Raw genomic sequence first — 21,882 nt, 5'->3', positions numbered from 1 at the left:
AGAAAAACTTACAGCCCTTGGAAGGGCAGTCCTTAACTGCGCAACAATAACGTATTTCTCACGATACTCCAAATTTTGAAGATTATTACGATGCAATACACGCTGGCAAATGCCGACATTCTTCGATTTCACTACAGAACTCCGAAATTACAACACAGTTCACTTGAGAGGACGCGAAAGTCATCTTCATTTGTTTTCCTAATAGCACTTCGACCGAAAATAAAAATAATTAGAAATAGACATTTAGTTATCATAAGGAAAGGCAATATAGCGTAAATTGGAAATTCATGGCTGAATTATGCATTTTTATGACTACAAATATTATATTTAGCAACAACTACAAGAATAGGTGTCGCAAATGCTTGCGGAAAAATTTCCCCTATCCCGCTGAACTTCCCTGCTTTCCAGCAAAACATTTGCTTCTGCGCTGAGTACACGACCAGACTCGACTTCAACGAGTACTAGTGTCACTACGAATAGCGGTGCTCCACGTTTTTAACTTGAGACTGGCTTCTTTCTCTTATTATGGTCCTTGAGTGCCCGAAAATGCGATGCCCAACTTGTAGCCGTCAAGTTTAGGCAACGGTGGTTTACAAACATAACTCTTGCGCTTGAAAGATCCCGTGACTCCTCTCCGCTTTGTTTTTCTTCGACTGCGTTTCCTTGGCGTCGAGAGAAAGTTTGTGCATTCCTTGGTAAAGAAAAGTGGAAGCGAACATGACATTATTTCGGTATCAAATATTCCCAACAGGGACGAGGACTTCATCCTTGAACTTCACTTGGAAGCCCCTTATCCCATTCATTTCAAAACAAAAGGCCCCTATTGGTCAATTATTTATCAGTTATCCCGCTGATTAATATTCTTCATTATTATATATTCCTCCACTAGCATAGCATGAAACAAATGAGCTCATTTGATAATTTCACAAATTTCAAATTCCGTTTACATAATACTGACAGTTAAATTCACCAATTTGGTTATCATCAAAAGGCCTTCTTTAATTAATTTTTTCATTGGGGTTTGCTCCCAAATATTTTCACAAAATGTAAACATTTATGGAAGCGATAATTTCATTTATCCAATTTCGACAAACAGTCTTATTTGAGATAATGGCCCACACGTTTTTCGTACAGCGCAAATTTGACCTCGGGAAAAAAGTACTCTTTTGATTCATCCTCGTGAAAATGCATTACATATGGGTCACATAAAAATTTACGAGTGGAACGAAATACAAATAACGCAGGAGTAGGCATAACTGTAGGGGTGAGGCATAAGGATGGAAGGGAAAGTGAGTGCGAGGCGGTTATGATGGCCACCATAGCCCCACGGGCGTTAATATGTAATTTCTGGTTTTAATTAGCTATTCGAATGGTCGTCATGCAAGAGTTTAAAGAAAAGGCTAGTTAAGATTCTGTTCTGGAGCGTAGCGATTTACGGTGCGGAAACATAGACACTTAGGAAGGAGGACGAAAAAAGACAGAAGGCGTTTGAGATGTGGGTGAGGAGAAGAATGGAGATGGTGAAGTGGACGAAAGGGAAGAGGCACGAAGAAGTGCTGGACATGGTGGGTGGGGTGAGGCAGCTTCTTGATGAGATACGGAGGAGACAGACGGTATGGATGAAGGGAGTACTCAGCGCGGAGGGGATGTTGAAAACAGTGTTAGAGGGTAGAATGTTGGATCAACGAGGGAGAGGAAGGAAATGGATTTTTTATAGATAGAATTAAAGGGAATAGACCATATTTTGAATTGAAGAGGGAAGTCAATAAAGTGAGGGGAGATTGACGGAATGCTTCGTGAAGCTACATGCAAACCTACATTAATCGGTAGAATACTTTTATAATGATTCGAATAGTGTTAGGAGCGAGGAAAAAATCCTTTGATCCACACTGTCCCATTATTCCGAAAAGTATTGTTATGGAATCACGAATTGGAAACAAGGACTCGTTACCGGACATTTCAGTCGCCCTCAATTCTTAAAATGTAGTCCAAGTACAAGAAATAGAGCCATGATGTAGATAATGTGGCACCTTGTGGTCCCTAAACTTCCTCACCATGGATGAATAGCCATTATATGAAAATTTATGCTTAAAAATAAAACTAAAGAAAACTTTCAATAAGAAGGTGTCTTGCCGTTTTACTCCCAATGAAAACATCTAGACTCTTCCCATTAATCAACTCTGGTGATGGTGAGTGCATAAAAATCAAAGGTCAATATTAATGAATATATCTCATTGGAGCACAATCGCTTACAACTGTTATTTATTTGAAATAGCATCTCTTGAGATTATGGCTTTCTCTTGACGGACGGTGAATGCGAGCTTTTTGATACATGTGCAGTAGAGACGAGGGAGGCCCACTCTCACCCATAGCAATATTATACGGAATAATCCGTTTACATGTTCTACAATCTATCTACTTCAATATATAATATACTAACTATATACTACATCAATATACTAACTATCAGTTTTCACTGGTAAATGTTGTTCGATATCCTTATTTTCACACTCTGGATTTGATTCTTGAGGGAATTTGATAGAGCGAGAGTTGGAGATGTTCTCGCTGCTCGACCCATGCTTTGCAGGAAGTGGAGAAAGGCGAGAGGATGGGCGGAAGGGTTAAAGGAAGGCCGTGATTGGTCCAGAGGGATTAAGTCGTGTAGATTCCCGGAAATTCAGGCGGCAAACCGCCCGGAGTTCCCCGAACTGCCCCTCCAACCCGCAACTCACCCCTGAGCACCCTTCGTCTCTTCCACAGACCGCTTCCCATCCACCCTTGGGCGAATTCTTCGGGATCCCAAAACTACTGTCCCCTCAGAGTTGCAATTCCTGGATGTTCTCCCCCGTATACTGGCCCACCTCACTTCCTCGGTCTCTCGCCGCATACCTGTCCCCTATCTCCCGCTTCCAACAACCGCCTCTAGGGTGACCGGCAAGAAAAATGTGTTCTCCCCGACCCAAATATCCACCCACCAGCCTTCCCTTAGCGCTCTTCCCACCCCTATCGCGTGCTCCAAGGAATCTCTTAATCTTCTTCAAGGCGTTGCACGGTGGGAGATTCAAGCCATGCCTAAAGGCGCAAGCTAGGATATTTTTTGTCTAAATTCTGTATTATCAATTATTAAGTAATTATTTCTTGATATAACTTAATGTCGAGGACGAATTCGGCCAAGGGAAATAAAATTGCCACCCTTCCTGAATGTGTGAAGCAATACAATGTGATATAAGGGTGAGCTCTACACTCGCCTATCCAAACCAATCTAAATCATTGAGTGCTTGGACTATGGTTTAAGCAATTGATTTGTGAGGAAATCGAGATATAAATCAACCGGTCGAGCGGTGGCGATATGTCCTCTTAAGGAGAGTAGACCGTAAAAAATTTTGTACCTCGCTTTCTTACATATATCTAATGTGCCTTTTGAACTATGCTCTTCGAGGGAGCGTGATGGCTAAGGAGTTGAGGCGTTGAATCCTTTCGTGTCTCACGAAGAAAAAACCCTCGCGGTTCTAGGTTGTCAACACACTACCCAAGGAACCGAACCCCATAACTTGACTGCAGAATTTACTTGCATGTGGTTTTGTCCGCGATAATATCCATCCTCATCTATCCAAATCAGCCTGTACAGCCAATCAGGTTCATGCACTGAGTGAGTGATTATGCTCTACTGATTGCCGTCCGGAAAGCTGGTCTACCCATATTCTGTGTTAACTGCATTTTAAAACTTAAAAATAAACACAGGTTGTTATGGCGCTGCTTTCCAAAGAGTAGAGAAATACTTATCAAAACTTGAATAATAATTACCTTTTAAAATGAAATGCTCCTTGTTTTCTCGAACACTATCTTTTAAATCCTTTTTTTAGAGTTTTTTTTTAGTTAGAGAGAGGAGAATTTTGTGCGTTTGATCATAATTTTAAAAAAATATTTTTTTGCCTTAAAATTTAATTTGCCTTATTTATGCTTTTCATACTTGTTTTCTATCTATGTAACAATTTTAAGTACCTGTTATGGCATGATGTTCAATGCCGAAGGAGTGAAATTTAATCCATGGCAATGGAATTACAAAGTCGGTAGGTAATGTAAGCTGTGAAATAAGAACTTTATGACCAAACCTCGAAAAAGCCTCCTAAGTTTTGAAACGATGGAAATTGGTGATGCAGGGAGAGAGTGAAATGCGTGCAAAGCAGTGTCCTCTTCCACGGTCAATGTAGCAACCTTCGCCCCCGCCGCCATATTGCCGCCCACCACCCATCCATCCCCTCCACCTCAGAATGACACCGCCTCATTTCGCTGAGCGGGAGTTTATCTATCCTATCCTCTGTTCCCACGGCTGAGTGGTTGGCCACGCAAGACAGATTTCTTTGCCTCATCTTCATGCTTATTTTATCGCTGATCCGGGTGCATGTCTCATTTAGGAAGTTTATACTAGGAAGGAAGGTGACTGGCTTACAGATCAAAAACAGAGATAATTGTAACGGGTCATACATAAGGGTGACAAAATAAGAGATATTGTATTTAACTTCGATATACTTATTCATCAAAATTTAAACAACACTTCGTACAAAAACACAATGTGAGAGTGAAGTTAATGTTCAATTATTCAAAATATTTCAATTAGAATATTAAAAATTACAAGGGACCCAAAAAATCAACTGCCTTTAGTGGGAGAACTAATTAAACATTATTAATAAGGTAAAATAAGTTTTCGTAAGTGACTTAAGTAAGTTTAGAAATAAATAGCTAATGTGTGGTGAAATCTAATATTTAAAAGCAATTCTGTGGTGAGAATCTAAAAATAGAATTAAAAATAGGGTCAGAAGAAAAGATCCAATGAAATACGAAATTATAAACGAGACAGCTATCTAACTACAGAGAGAATGACAGGGTTCACAAAATGACGTTAAGTAACGGTTACGAGGTCAATTGGAAATTGAGGGATGGATAATGGCCGAAAAAGCCCCAGCTTTTTACGAAGTTTCTCTTTCTTGGAAATCACCTTTTCCTTCGCATCTTCTTCCTATCAGCCAAACCTCTTTTTATCGAATCCTCCCCGAACCCACCCTCTTATTTCACCTCGGTATCGGACAGCCTACCCCTACTCAACCCCTCCTCCACCGCAAACTTCTTCCCTACGTAGTAGCACCTTCTTTTCCTCACTTTGCCCTCAACCCCACTCCGGACGATAGGAAGATAGACCGTCGTATCACTTCCTCCCTCTCTCCCACATCCATTTACTCTTTAAAAAAGTCCACCACCACGAGGATTAACGGGCTAAAAGTTCGCGTGGGCAGTCACCCATGAGCGGAAGGCCAGGAGTTGAGTTGGTAGGACCGATCCCCGCCAGCGATATCACCTCAGGGCCCAGCGGGATTGTCATGTGGGCGGCAGGAGGGCAAAGGAGGAAGGGTAAGTGAGTGCCAAGGTAGATAAGTGCAGGAGCGTCTCGTTCAGCCATTACTCTCTCACACCAATCTGCGCACGAAAAAAGTTATGTATCGTCAGTAGGCATTCATTCCCTCATTCACTCATGCAACGCCATAAGCCCAAACATGCATGAATATAAATTCATAGAGAGGAAAAAAGGGATAGGAACATTCAGGGGCGCAGCTAGGAATTGAGGCTAGGGGGGGTTTTAGGCAAAACTAATGCTGGAGAGTTAGGGGGTATGGAATACCCACCAGGGGGAGCGGGAGGTGCGGAGGCCCTCCCCCGAAAAAATTAAGATAAATGGTTCAAAATGGTAAGTTTTACGGCCTTCTAAGGGATATCTTTATAATATTTACATTGCTCTATAAGTAATATCAGTCTAATTAAATAAAATGGATTAAAATTGAAAAATTCTCTGACCTCTGGGGGGGGGGGTTTATCCCCCAAAAACCCCCCTCGCTGCGCCACTGGGAACATTCACTTTTGTACTCCTATCCCTTTCTTTCCCTCTCCATGAATTAATTCTTGCATTTATCCATAGTTATGTGTAGCTAACCTGAATCGATATTGGGAGTGTGATTTTTTCCCGAGTTGGAATAGTCTTATTAATAAGGATATTCACTTCTTAGTTCCAAAATATCGACAACGTAAAGCGTAAAATTTTAAAATATATATTTCAGTCATGAGTAAAATGTTTTTAGACCAAGAGATTTTGCAGAGAATACTGGCAATTAAACTCCGAAATACCAGTTATCACGTTCAACCCGACGGGATTGACTGTGCGTAGCCAATATACCGAAGGACACGTATTCATGTCACAGAAAGTTGGATTTTAATTTGGAAGAAAAACTCATCTGCTACTAGAGTAGGTACGCATGAAAAATTTTCCGTGATGAAAAGATGTACCCTATTTTCAGTGATTAGAAGTATTTAGTGACACTAAATTACACGCTTTCGGGAAAAGAATTCGTGAATAATCTAATTTTTCTTTAGTTATGCGGTAAAAAACGTTATAGAGGCAATATTTCTAATCAATGCCGTGAAATCAATTTCAACGATGAAGTGCGATTAAATAAATAGGTATATGAGGAATTTCATTACACCTTGGATCGTGCTGGATTGGAAGGAAACATGAAAATCAGCGATGATATGTGTTCAGGTATATTGATATTTTTAAGTCATAATTTACGTGTTTGGGTTATTTAAAAAATGATAATTTGTTCCGAAAAATAAAATTTTACTTTTGGTGCTAATTTCCCAAATACTGGGTATTATTCCGATACATTTGGCAGATAGAATAAGGTAATACAAGAGCTCCAATATCTAGATGAGTTATTAATGGTTAGCAGGCATTAAAATTCCAGATAATTGCGGCAAAATGAGGCACCAGTGAGGGTATGAACTAATGCACCTCTTTCTATAGCCCTCGCTCCATAATTTGAATTAGTTCATACTTACCTTAATTGAGAGTGAATAATATCAGGGGCGGTGAAATATCGGCTTGATTGTGGAATGTGCATTTTGGGAATGACACCGCTAATAGCACCGTTGAACAATGTTTACAGAGAAAGGAGGGGTCTGCAATCTGTTGCCTGGTGACCGCCTATATGTGTACGCAGTACACTGTGTACGCTTGAATTATTGAATTGTTTGTTCACGTTTCCCGAAAGCATTTAAGAAGCAAAAATTCCGCAATGCATGGCATATTAGAAACATCTAAGTGCCAATGGATTGTTAAAAAAAAAAATGCATTCTGATTGGAAATTATTTGCAAAAATTTATTTTTCGACAACGTCCATGCTTCGTGTGAATCTTGACTTCATGTTTTTACTAAACAACTACCCTTAAAGATAGAATATTTCTATTCTGAAAGCTAAGCGAAGGTATCAAGCCCAAAAAACTTAAGATAGAAGATTTAGAGAAAATTCGTGCATTTAAATATGCATTCGAGTTCATAATATGTTACTTATCACGATGAAATATTTGCTCACCGAGAAAATAATATATCACGCCTGGGCACCTCGTAAAAATGGACTTTGGACAATATTGATCACCCGCTGAAGTAGAATGGAAAGTTTTTGAGGAGGGTGAGAGGGAAGTTCCAACCACCCGCTTTTACTTTGCCTCCGACTCTATCCACCCTTTGCTCACAAACACACCTGACCAAAATGGCTACCACACCAAAGGTCGCGAGACTTACGAACTCTCATTCTTTTCCCATCTTTTTTTATTTCCCTCCACCTCACCCTCAAGTTGAACTTTTGCCTTGGTCGGGAGGAGAAAAAATAACGAGCGGAAAGCGGAGACTCGCCCCCTTCACCTCCGCGGTGAGCGGTAAAAAGGAACCTTGTTCTTCCCTACTACTATCCCTTTTTTCACTCACTTTTTACTCCACCACTTTTTTTTTCTGCGAGGCCGAATATAAGGGAGGAAACTTCATCAGAGTTTTGTTCGTCGGTTTCGGGAGGGAGTTAAGGGTGGGAGAAGAAAATGTTTATTATTTGGAATGAGTGAGTTTATTTCTGTCTCAGGGCGCGCGACCGCACTTAAGTGCCTCATCAGCTAAAAGGCGCCGTTTTTTCCAGGAGGAAATGTGACACTCCTCCAGAGGGGAAGTTGCCATCCCTCGCGAGGAAAAGACTGGGAGTGGTTTAATGCACGCCTCGTCACCGGGAATCGTAAGGCAACCGGCGTAAAATTAAAAAAATATTCCCCATCATAAATAGTGGAGGAACAACTCTCTCTTGCTGAAGAGAATAGACAATTCCTAGGTACGAAATTATTTTTCTTTTAAAAGCAAATGTGAGAAAAAAGCGCGAGAAATGTGAGCGTTACTGTGGTCGCTCTTTCTAGATGAGTCAATTCATGGGGTTTAAATATATAATATTAACGCTAATTTCACTATGCGGCATAAAAAATGAACAAATTACGTAAAGAATATTTTCCTCGTCTATCAGAAAGTGTGAATATTTGGGGACACCAAAATATTTGCCTACATGGGGAGGTGGATTGAAGAAACAAGTGAGGATGTAGGATTGTTTGAAAATATTTTTTGGACAAATCAGAAACGTTGGTTCAACAAATGTCACTCTTGAGTAAGCACCAAAACAAGAAGTTTATACCCTACCAGCAATGGAGATGATTAAATTTCAAATATATATTGGGACTCTGATAAAAGTTTTTATTCATTCAATCCTAACTATCCTACGCCTGAGTGCACATAACAAGCTTAATTTTCTGGATTATCTTATAGATAGTCATGTAAGACTGAGACATTACACAGAAAATAAAATACACGTCGATAATATATTCCATCAACTTTAACTAGTTACGTCATTATATTGAGTTTGCTCTTATTTTCAATTAGGTTTTGTAAGGGATGTTACTTTGAGGAAATGTTGTACATACTTTCTTTGTAAATATTTCCATCGTAGGTTTCTCATTGGTGATTTGGAGTTGCTTAATCCCTGCACAAGCATATAAATCTGCTTCCAAAAATAGGAGGGACAACCGTAGGAAACTAATTTGGAAAGGGGAATGCAAAAAATCGGCCAACCTTCTAACCTAAATAAGAATTCAGGCCTTACACTGTGACGAATTATCGAGGACACTTTTTTAAATGAATGTTTGTCACGGAAATTAATTATTGCCTTTTGCTCTAATTTTTTTCAACAGTGTTTATTTAAACAGTAACTTTCACTCATAAAACTAGGTAGATGGTGAAATAATGCCATGTCACGTCGAATAAACGTACTTTAAATGATCTTATTTTACTTAACAAATATTGATTCTTTTATTTATATTAAATAGCTTCACGAGTGAGCGAGCATTTGGGTAATGTAAGAATGTGCTGACCAAATCTCGGATAGTATGCTCAGCTTTTTCAAATCCCATGGTGGAGATAGTGGCAAAAGCTGAGGTTACTTAAATGACGGCAAATGTACTTTTCACTGTAATTTTTGCGATAGATTGAAAATGGATCTTGAAGTATGGCACCAGCGGAGGCAGGTTAACGCACCGTATTTCTCACAATCTTAGCATACGATGCAAGGGAGACGGTGTCGTAACGAACGTATAATTTATGGGGAATCCAACGGATACCAGAAACAAAACACAATCGCCTCATCCCCTCCTATCGCACTGCTATCAACAACCTTTCACCCCTTTCTCTTCCAAATGGGCCGACGTGAAGGAAATAAGAAGTTCTCGGATGACACCCACTCGCTGCCGCAGTCGAAATTTTTCGATCGATTCCGGGCGCAATTCGACCAGTGTCCATGTGGAATTGTCCGAGATGGCGATGATCGATGTGGTTGGTTCTCCTACTTCTTCTCGCTGAAGGACGGCCCACGCACTGTCGGACCTCGTCCACCCACTCGGAAGGAGGTTTGAGGGGGAGGTGGTAGTGAGGGGGGCCAAGGGAAACGGGGTTACTGGTGCTCTGCCGCGACTACCTGATTCAAAGTAAACTAGTCAAAGTTTCACTGTCACTGCACAAATAAAATTAAATATCCAGGGCCAAAATTATGTTTAGCAAAGCTGACGTCAAATTTAAAAAATTACCTGTGTTATACAGGCATATTGAACTGCAAATATCATAATTATAATAATGGGAGAAGTTTAAAATGTGGCAAGTTCTCCGAAAATATTGAATTGAAACCAAACGCGCACTCTCTCTGACATAAATATGCGGCTAAGGTAAACGGCGCACGTCACGATTTCGGTCAAATACGTATAAGTCGTTATTTGGCGATGTAATTTTCAGCCGCAATGCGGTACTTGAAACGGGGAAATGACCGCAACTGGTGTATAGATAAATATGGAATCGGTGAGCAATGACGGAGTCTTAAGAAAAGTGGAAGTAGAGAGAAATCTTAACGAAGCCTTAAAATAAAAGACGAAAAAATTAAATCGACCATATTATGAAGAATGATTGTCTGACTAACAAGGAGACTTTGCCAAACCGATGTCAAGAAAGAAGATGAAACCTTGTAAGACAATGGTCGAAGGACAAGTGACCTGCAAGAACCATTTGCAACAGGTGATAAAGGATGTAGAAGAGTATATTTACCTGACTTGGTAGATTACAACGTAAGTGCGAAAAGATTATATGTGTAAAGAGTTGAATAAGAAGCTGCGGGAAATCGGGTTGGTGAGGCGGCTAGAAACGTTATCTTTACACCCCGTGGGCCTGGGTTCAAATACCAGCGGTGGCAAAGAATTTTCAGAAGATACCAATCACCTGCTTAGAAGTTGCGTGAAGGGCTACACTCAGTCCGTTGTATGGTCCCCTTAGCGCTTTTCGATAAGAGGAGGCAAAATTCGACACCGGGTTTCTCTCCACCCTACTTTCCCTACCCTTCCCACATGGCGAAAATGACCTTATCCGTTGGGTTGCAACTCCAAATTCCATACCAGGCCATACCAGGCAGTTACATCTAACCAGTGGTGTATTAAACATGGTGAAAATTTGGCTCGTAGGACTACCGTAGCTCCAAGAGCGATAGTTACAGCTAGTTAGTGCTATAGTTACTAGTTATAACATATTTGTGTCTAAACGTGTCATATGCGTTCCACTCGTGGACTAAGTACCTACAGTGAGATATCGCAATTTACGCCTCAGTACCTATATCGCAATTTACGCCTTCGCCGCGATCTCGGGGGTAGGCGAAGGATGTTATCTAAACTTACCCACTGCATGTGAAGGAGGCGGAGGAGGCAGTTATTTGTCCCCTTGTGGTCATTAGTCGAACACTCTCATTCGCATCGTCTCCAATGTATGGACCAGAGGACCATCTGGCTTGCGCTTCCCTTTGCTGCTTTTTAATTATAAAAGGGGAACGAACAGAGATTGGAAATTGGTTGCCAATCGTTAACAATTTGCAAAGTGTAAACGGACCTCATACAATGAAAAAAATGATCCAAAATTCATCTTATATCTACTCGTTGTAATCCGTTAAAAGGGAAGAACGGAAACAATGTAATTCAGGCAGATTATAATGCGATAATTGTTAAGAATTAAACTTATTTTGAGATATTTTCATGAATCCTCGTTTAGTGAAAATTGTTTCACTTCTGTTTGCCAACGGGGTTCTCTTTCAAGGATACCAGCTATTATGAATGGATACTGAAATGAGTTGTTTTCACCAAGTGATCACTCATGGATGAAAATATATTGCGAAACTAAATATTATTTTATACTATTATACTAAAACTAATTCATTGTTATAGCTAAATTCCATTAAAATGTATTTTACTACATCATTTTTTTACATTTGCTGTTGATTTCTTCCGTGAACTCCTATTAAGATATGGTAATCACACACATCTCAGGTTTCGTAACTCTTTCAATCATACTACATGTATAATATTATTTTATTACTGGGGTATTTAGGAGATTATCATATTTATAATTGCAAAGTAACTTTCATATTAAAAGGTTATATGGGTGACAAAACTTGATTTACGAAATGAAAACGACATAACTCACGGTACGTCAATGGGAGGACGCGGAATAATGAAAGAATTCTAAGGAGAAGATCTAAAGGAAGCAGGAGAGAGAGAGAGAGCGGATGGTTGAAGACCGATCACTACGAACTGAAACCAAGGACGTAATAAAATTGCAAGGTAATATTAAAAACCACTAGACGATGATTAATGGATGGAAATTCAGCGAGAAGCGAGGCTATATCTCAACAAGCGTGAATGGTGGACGTCGAAAATGACAGGGATATTCTCGGAGCGAGTCATTATGCGCAGGCTGAAGTTATCATGAGACCGCTTCGCACATTTCCAAAACGCTTTGATGCACCTGTCCTCTCTCCTACCGTCATTTATCTTTCTGACGTCAGGTCAGTTGATTTGAAAATTAGGACATAACTTACCTCACACAGTGTTCTCCACGGAATTGGAATTTATAAAAAAATTATCACTTCATAAGTTCCTATACACCATTGGGCATGGACTTATCATGGTATCATTTAAGTAACATGGAATCCGACTTGATTGTCATTCATAATAGCTGAAATTGACCCTACATGGCGTTACTAGAGAGCTGAAAAATTGAGAGGAGCGTGTAAAGGTTAAAAAGAAGTTAATAACGGTTTAGCTTGGCATAGCGAAATAAAGAGGAAGGATGGAAGCTCACTTAAAATCAGCCAATAACTAAAAAGATGGCTATTTATTAAATTGCCGAAAGTCCTTTAAAATTGATTTCACTCTTAGTGCATGGTGAAAATACGAAATCGATACGTGCGAGTGCCTTTCAAAAATTCTGTTCCAGGCGAAAACTTGTCAGACGTTTTAAAAAACTTCTTGTATGCTCCAGAAAGGCATGTGAGGTTAAGGAGGGACTCTTTGAATGGAATTCGGTGTTCCTCGCCGTGCCCTTGCCGTACTTCCGCAACAGCAGGCAGACTCGTGCTACAAACGATCACCTAATTTTTCTTCCAACCTCGCTTTATGCCCAATCTATTCCAGAACTCCCGCTATGGGGAAACTTACAATACTTAGAATTCGGCGTTGCGGCTAAGGTATTAATTAATAATACCGAATAGTTTACTAGACTTTACAATGAAATATTATTTATTTATATTTCCCCTAAATACAAGGAAGTTTCGCTAAAAGACAATAAATGGAAAATGATAACAAACCTTTTTTCAATATTTGATTTTTTAATTTATCAATGAATTGATTATAAACAATTTTAGGAAAAGTCTGAGTTCCAATCATCGAATTAGAAAAATGTTTCACATGTAATTCGACGTCTTCTTTTGGTGGTTCGAGTAAACATGAGTGCAGTTACTAGTCCCTCTGATGGAGGGCGTTACGCTGTGGACCCATTCCTTTTTAGTTAGGAGAAGGTGAATTTTGGCGGCGAGCTTTTTTATCCTTCCTTCCTCGGTGTCCTACTTAATAAGCAAAATGCCTATGTTACCTATCTAAGACAGCAGTTCGTGATGAATTAACTTATGATGAATGAATATCAAGTACCATGAGGAGATGTTTCATTTTAGTCAGGAAATTATAAATCAAAGAAAACTAAACAATGATTAAGCATCTGGCTTTATTTTGAAAAAAATAATCTCTTGAACGATAAATGCGATATCTGAGGGTAATCGGTCCTGGTAAATAGGGGAGGCTACGACTTTGAATGGTCGCAGACTAAGGAAGGGTTAGACCGGGGTTGATCTTTCTGAACACCCTCCGAGCAGAGGTTATTTGGAAAAATCAACTAATCCATCAATGAGCTCGAAAAAACAAAGATGGATGAAAGGGCATGTACATTTATTCACACTTCATTTGCCTGTCTGACTGCCCAAAATATTCTGAGGCCATATTTGAACATATTTAAAGGTACAAGATGCGCAAAGTGGTAAAGTTAGTGCATCGTATTCATGTGCGACTCAGAAATTAGTTGATAAAGCTTAAACACGGAGCAGACAATTTGGGAGGAATCCTAGATATGGTTTAGGTGAGAAATAAAAACAAAATGCATAAGAGAAGGAGAACGAAACAATTTTTTCACAACGACAAAAGTCATACGCAGTAGTGAAAAACCTCTGCGAAGAAATTGAGAGACATAGAGGAGTCTCATCTCACTATGTAAGTAGTTTATGTGAACACGAATTTCACGTGGATTTGAGGATCTGTAATACTTAGAACGGAGGTCGACTGTATAAGAGAATGTATTCATGAATATTTTTATTTGTTATTTTCAAATTCCTCAATTTCAAGTGCGCAACGAATCTATAACTTAATGTTATTTAAAACGTAAGAGTCATAACAGAAACAAACAGTTGATTGAAAGTTTACTAACCAGAAGTAATCAAATGAATTTGGAGATAGGATAAGGCATCTACAATTATGCATTTCTTTTCATAAAAATTAGCCTGCCAAAGTACACCTGACATAAGCGGCTAATAATTCACTTTGAAATCAGCAATTCAAGTGGTATGTAAATATAAAACAAACGAATAAGATAACTATGTGCAGATTCATAAAAAACAAATGGATCTGTGGCATCGCCATAAGTAAGGCAAAGATTTGGAAATAAAAATAAACTTAATTGAGCGTATAAAATAAAGATACAGCTTTTGGAACCGCTGTATTAAGCCCCAAAGGTACACGTGCACATTCAATTAGGCGAAGCAAAGTGATTTTGTGGAGGGAGTGGGGTTTCTTGGGCTAAAAATCGTGGTGAGAAGGATTTTGTAGATGGTTTCATAGTAATTGATGGAGAAGAAGGGTGAAACAAAGGCAAATTCCACATTTAAGGGGTGGATTTTCCGTGGATGGTTGTGCAGGAAGGCTGGAGTCTGTTGAGGCTATATCCGATTAGAAGGGATTTGGTTAATCGAGTACGCATGCCATTGTAGACTCCGCCTTCCGCAGCTGAGCCGAGTTGTTGTAGCAGAGCACGGTCATATTGGCCGCTGACTGATGTCGCTGTGTTCGTATTATGTTCTGCAACGAAGGATACTGGGTTCCATGATCGCGTTTTCCAGTGTTGAATTAGTGGGATAACTAGGTCCAGAGGAAATTTAGGTGCATGTCTTGTTTTTAATTTAAAGAGAACTACTTTTTTATGAGTACCCCTGCATGATTTCATTATTTTTCTTTATAAAAAAACTAATAATAAGAATAGATAACGAAAAGATTATTGCCTTACAATACTTTTAAATTTGCCTTACAATATTTTTAAAACCGTAATTCCCCAAATTTGCACTTGGCGCTTCATTGTATTTTTAATTTAAGATTCAACTGAGAATAGAGACCAAAAAAAATTGCAGAAATAAGTCAATATTATTTGTCTACCTTAAGTTACCACAAGATATCGAGAAAATAATAGAATCAATTAATAATGAAAAAGTTTGAGATCCTATATTCATAATTTAAAGTTTTTTCACTTAATAATCCAATTGCAGCGCGCATCAAAAATAGGAGCTTATCTGCGCAACTTATACATATGCGATGCAAAACGGGTGGATAAAAAAAAGTACGAGAGCACCTATATTTGGTATGATAAGCGGTAGTGAAGGTTAAATGTATTTTTATGCATTCTGGATTCATTAACAGTTAGAGAAAAGAAGTTTGAAATGAGTGATGTAGGCTTGCTGAGAAAAAAAAACTGAATGAAAATTATTTCTTCTATTCTTTGCAAGTGGAAGCAAGATGCTTTCCGAGCACCAATTCGAATAAATAATGCAATCTATAAAAACTTTTGTATCCAAAATATATTCAAAGTTGCTGCTGATTTTCCTCTTTTCAACCTTTTGTTTCTTTTTTATCCCTATAGGTGACCTGGCTACAACTCAGTCAACAGCGCCTGACACGCTGAGGACCACTCCAGCGTGGTCGTTGAACGAGGAACCCCTGGGGTGCCGCAAAAGGCATTCGCAAACCTGCATCTTAGGCCTCTTTAATGCTCAACGAGGGAATTCCAGCATTCCTCAACTGCGACATAGGGCCGTTGGACAGCTGACTTCCACCAAGAGAATAAAGCGACACTTCTGCCACTGATTATTCGGAGATTGCGTCTTCAAGTAAGTACAAGAAGGGAGTTTGCATCTTCTACGTACAGGAACCCAATTAATACAATTTTATTGTTAATATTTCGGCGGTGAGTATTTGATGCAATCATTTCTTTCCGGGCTTTCAAGACGTTGTTTAATGTGTGATGATTGACGAAGTAGTTATATTAAAATTATATATAGTATATAGTAGTTATATTAAAAAATACCAGGGGAGGCCCGGAAAATATGAATGCAATATCAATTTTAGATTGAATTGTATGGGATCACTGTCGGAAAAAATTGAAATTAACATCGTGGTATATTTGAGAAATAATTATTACGCTCTTAAAATACGAATCGAATAAAATCAAAGATACAACTATCGTGGAGGTGGTACCAAACGAAAAAATGCATAGCCTAGATTTTTTTCTTCTCTCCCATTATACTTTAACATACGGAAATAAACGAAGAAATGGATGTGATAAAAGTAAGTGAATTGTGACGAGTCAATTATTTGTTGATGGTTAAGTTAAAAAAAAATAATTTTTTGGCTAAAAAATGTGTCAATGGTTTGAAACAGGTGAAGGGAAATGCGCGACTATGCAATCTCAGCTAGATGGGGACCAGGGGCACTCATTGGAATATCGCATCCTATTGTTTCCGTCAATGACGTGAATGGCGTGCGAAATTGACCTATAGCTCCATCGAATGAGTTTTCATCAAGCAGAGTGTAATCCCTTCATTCCCAGTGAAAACGCACATTCAACTCCCATTCCCAAGTGAACGGAAGTATTAATTATTTTGCAGAAATTAAGCAAATGTTTTTGGCTCAGGTGCAAAATTTATATCACTACTACAGTAGTAAAATAATTTTGCATAAATGGACATTTAAAAAATGAAACACAAATTTATGAAGAATTAATCATAGGATATATCTATTTGTACTCATTACACGTGTAAACATATCTGAATGTTACATAAAGAATCCCATAGTTATGCCATCTCATTGTTCTCATGAACCAATAAATTAGTTTACTGGAACATAATTTACATATGCGAGAGAAAATTGAATGCCGCCTAAGATATTATTCTTCATATAATTATTGCTAATGAAATGACACCTTCGCTTCCTCGATCGCAAAATTTCAATAATATGAATTAATTATCGAATAATGAAATTAGTAAATGGTATGTGGTTCGCGGAGCCTTCATCGATGCCTCCAATCACACCAAGTTCCGTCTTAAATATCATGCAGCCACTATTATGCTAGATTTTGTGCAATTTTATTCGTAAAATGGACTCGATTCCCTCTCCCTATCTTTTCCAAGTCCACTCCTTTATCTCTACGCGCCCCAGTTCGTTCCTTTTGTCCAAAGATTTTTTTCTCCCTTTCTCTGGGCCTGATTTCATTTCTCTCAACACTCAAAAGGAGCCATGATAAAGTAAAGAAAGCTGCTGGGGCTTAATGAAGTGTTACCATTCCCTTCCTCCAGCGGATAGCCCGTTTGTTCGCCGAGGCTTATAATGGGAAGAAAAATAGGCACAATGGCCGCCTCCTTATGCATCTTCACGCCCCACGACTTTAAATAGAGGATAAACAGCTGTTAGCATTGTTGCGTCAATAGATTAAAGGGTCGTTCTTCCTCTCCCTCTCGTCATATTCTCCCAAGGATTTTCTCCTCCACGAACACGCACATTTGCCCTATCTGTTACGCGCTTTTGTCCTCAGTGGAATGATCCCCGATTTATGCATCACCAGACTTGCCCTCATGTTAGATGCTTTATTATAAGTTAGTGGAGCATTTCACATCACAGGTAAGGACGACACCATCTCGCTTGAATAATTCATTGCATTCTCTGACTTCAGAGACAACAGGGCACGACACGCGTTTCTGTGCATTGAACAGTATTCAAACGAGGGTTTTGAAACGTACGGAAGGGACGGTTTAGTGGTGTAGCAAGATATTCATTCAAAAATGTTCGAAAATTGAATGAGTTGATTTTTGAAATGTGACTTCTATTAGCCTATCTCTACGCTTCCAATCGCTGCTAAGCTTTTAAAGCTATAATGGATCCATAAATGTGTTTTTCTCTCAAATTTGTGATAAAGAGGAAATTAAATATCGATTATTTGGAAAAACCTCTGGTAAAGGGCATTTAAAAGTAGAGTTGGAGCTCAAAATATAGTAAATCCTTCGATTCATACACTAAATGATCCGTATTCATGATATTTTAAAAGAGTGATACTTAACAAAATGTTTTCGTTTCCTTTTCAAATTACACGCAAACAAGCTGAACTTTTATTTTAAGAATAATGAAAGGCAAAACTAATATTAAATATTGAGTATTTATTCCACTTCCGAATGTTTTCAAGGAGTTGCATATTCTATTTTCAGCCGAATCGCCGAGCTCAGCTATGAGGTGGATTCGTTTCTGTGTCGGCGGCTGAGCACCGCCCAACCTATAGACCTGAGTATTGCAAATCTATCAATTTCCGGAGATAAATTCTTGGAAAAAAAATTGTAACGTACAGTTATCCTAGTGATATAAGTCGTCAGTTATAGCTTAGTACAGGAGGAGTCAAATGTAAATGTAAGCCAGCAAGTACCGAACTTTTCCATGAAATGGCAACTTAGTGGATACCACAGGGTGGGGTTCTAAGGAAAGAAGTTGAACTGCACTTCCACGTTGGGTAAATGCGCTTGAATCGAAGGGATCGGCTGGCGTGAATGGCATCTAATAATCCCAGCTGTCATCCACGAAATTCATTTACGCAATTCGTTTCACAGTGGAACAACGACTCTCAAGCGGCGGCTCGCTGCATATACCATTTCTTCCCCTGGCGGAGGGCAAAGGGAGGGCTGCATGCGATATGCGCAGCTAGCTAGCATTTCGTTGTCGACGAGAGCGTCAAATTTTAAAGCCATTCCAACGCCTCGCGGTGAAATTCATTAATTCCATCATTCGTCGCTGGAGTAGAGAGCAGGGCTTAAAGGGGTGGTGGGAACAAATTTTGTCTAAAGCCCGAGACCCTTCGGTGAGCTCAACCTTTCCCCGTCCCCCCGGGGGCTTTCAATCCATTGGGATGAGTCCCAGTGCCCGTATTTGCCAGGGATTTTTAGGCGCGAGAAATTCTGCTCAAAACTTCATTTTCGTCTCTAAATTCTGCGCTTTCATTGTCTCTCTCTAAGTCTTTGTTTACAATATTCCCTTCTCAACTTTGACCTTAAAACTTTCCTACTGAAAGTAATTTATGCTAATTTTTCCCAAACCAACACGTTTGGTTACACGGCATCAGATGTATTTATCACGGCTATAACAGCAATCAGCCTGGAAAATCGTTCTCAACGGAAGGAGTGTGTGGCAGGTTAATAGATCATAATGGAAAAAGAAATGAATGAATGACATTGTATTGAGAAATGTCCCGTAAAGGGAAATTTGAAAATGAGATAAATAGGTTATGGTGCAATATAAATGAATACGAGAAGCTAGACTGCTTGTCAGAATGAGGAATTTGTGAGGCGACAAGAATTCTATAGCAAAACATAGAAGTATTTTATTGGATATGCTCAGGTTGTTGCTGGTTTACCATATGCTGTTGTTAACCTGCAGTAGGTATTGACATGGAATCTAAGGCCACGTATTAAAATATTTTTAGGATATATTGACTCTTGAATTAATTTGCATGCATTAAATATTCTTATGGCCCGATGCCTACTTTGAATAAGTTAATGACACAATGATAATAATAATATGAACACGCCTCTTGATTTTAGTTAATAGAACGTATTGACATTACTTCAACATCAAGGCAATGAAAATTCTCGGTTTTCGAGGATGCGATTCTACAGAATTTGTTTGTAAGCCAATGTTTAAGTAATAATTTAAGGAATTATTGGACAGAGTATGACCTGAAATACGAAGAAAAAAGGAACTTAAGGATCTATCCTTGGCCTCAAGAACAGGCACAATAAAACTATCATTTAATTAAGCAATATGCTTTTGTTAGTCGTAATGAGTTAGCTCAAGGAAGCCAGAAATTTATAAAAAACCTTAAAAGTCACTACACATGGATAAGAAGGATAAGAAAAAGATAATTCACTTCGGTCATTGAGAATGATCTATTTCATCAACTCACTATCGATTCGCCACTAGATAACACGTCTGCCCACTGCATTGGTCCCGATGCTCAGGTCGAAGACGAACGCGCACGCCGGCAAAGAGTGTAATACGAGGGTAGCCCTTTAAGTGTCGGGAATGAAGAAAACTATAGGAGGTACAACAACGCATTTTTTGTTTTTCAAAGTACTCTTCACGATATTCAATGCACTTTGGCATTCGATGGAACCAGTTGTTATAACATTTATTCCATTCCGAAGTAGGGGTTGTATTGTAGGCATAAACGGCTTCTTCAGGCGTCTGGAAGAACTTTCCTAGTATCATATTCTTGATTCTGCGAAATGTAAAAAAATCATTGGGGCTTAAGTCCGGGTTATATGGAGGATGATAAAAAATTTCGACGTTTTGCCTTTCCAAAAACGACTTTGTGATTCGAGCGATGTGCGAGCTTGCATTGTCATGATGGAGCGTAATGCGTCGATTTGGGTAATCTTTTCGAAGCTCAGCGATCACTTTCGGCAAGCTAATGGTTGTATACCATTGAGCATAAACTGTTCTTTGATTTTCAAGAGTAATCTTTGCTACATGCTCTGACTTGACTGAGGACGATGCGACCATTTTCTTAGAAACGCTGCGAAAGTGAACAACTTTGGTCGGTTTGAGCTCACTTTGGAAGTCTGGCGTTTTGATTCAGGCTCGTAGCTAGAGATCCATGGTTCATCTCATTTTAAGATGTTGTGAACGTGCTTTGATGCTCCTGAGTTGAATCGTTTTATAGTATTTTGACACCATTTGACTCGAGCTGCTTTCTGATCTTCTGTGAGGAGGTGCGGTAACCAGCGGGAAACCAATTTTTTAACATCTAACTCTTCGTGTATGATATTTTGAACTAAGGTACTTATGACCTCCAATGATGCCTGAATCTCACGGAATGTTTCATGATGATCTTCCATAATCATGTTACGTACAGCGTCCACATTTTCTTGATTGACGGCGGTTTTTAGTCGCCCTTCACGCGGTTCGTCACTTAGGCTATTGCGTCCTCGTTGAAACTCTGCATACCAGCGATAAACGGTTGTCTTTGATGGTGCTTCTTCGCAAAAAACAACAAAACGTTCAGTAACGCATTCTTACAGGGTGAGGCTTCGCTGAAAGTTATAGAAAATAGTGGTGCGGTACTGTTCATGACTTAATTCTGTCTCGTACCCCGACTTGGGAACTTTGACACGCCACCGTTTTAAAACTATCAGGTCGATCTTAATGAAACTTTGCATGGCCATTAACCAACTCAAAAAGTTGTTTACAAACGCCATTTATAGTTGCTAGGTGATAAGAAACGTTCTATTCCCGCCACTTAAAAGACTACCCTCGTAGGCAATTCGCAAGGCGTTGAATGGTAGAGAGAGCTTAAACACAGTTATTGATAAAAGCAATGTCGTAAATATTCTTGGTGGTCTGGCTGCAGTCTTTAATGTTTAATTATTGAAATAATAATTACCAGATACGAAGTTACACCAACTCCAAAGCGTCTTCACAAATTCAGAAGAAGGCATTTTAACATAAATTATAGTTGACAGTTGAACGAAGACCTGCGTTAAACAAATCCCAGGATTGGCATTAGTTCATTATGATTATCTGATGATGAACACTTCCGGGCAATTTTGTTATACAAGAGGAATAACATTCTCAAGTAGCTTGTAGTAGAAGAAAATGGGCCCTTAGTAGACATAGGTGCCGACATTAAAAATTGAAAATGTATCGAGTCGCTACTATATGACACGTTTGCCCACTCCATTGGTCCTGAAGCTCAAGAGGAACGGG

General features: G+C 39.1%; 1 protein-coding gene across 1 annotated transcript in view; it reads left to right on the top strand.

Annotated features, from left to right (window-relative positions):
* Positions 1-21,882, top strand: part of LOC124160578 — a 360,597-nt gene that overhangs the window by 94,805 nt on the left and 243,910 nt on the right. Inside the window, exon 2 of the mRNA XM_046536463.1 lies at positions 15,725-15,971. The gene's annotated coding sequence lies outside the window, so the exon portion shown is untranslated. The remainder of the gene's footprint in view (positions 1-15,724; positions 15,972-21,882) is intronic.

The sequence above is a fragment of the Ischnura elegans genome, chromosome 1, assembly GCF_921293095.1.
Source record: "Ischnura elegans chromosome 1, ioIscEleg1.1, whole genome shotgun sequence".
Lineage (NCBI taxonomy): Eukaryota > Metazoa > Arthropoda > Insecta > Odonata > Coenagrionidae > Ischnura > Ischnura elegans.
This window is presented reverse-complemented; position numbering and strand designations above follow the sequence as displayed.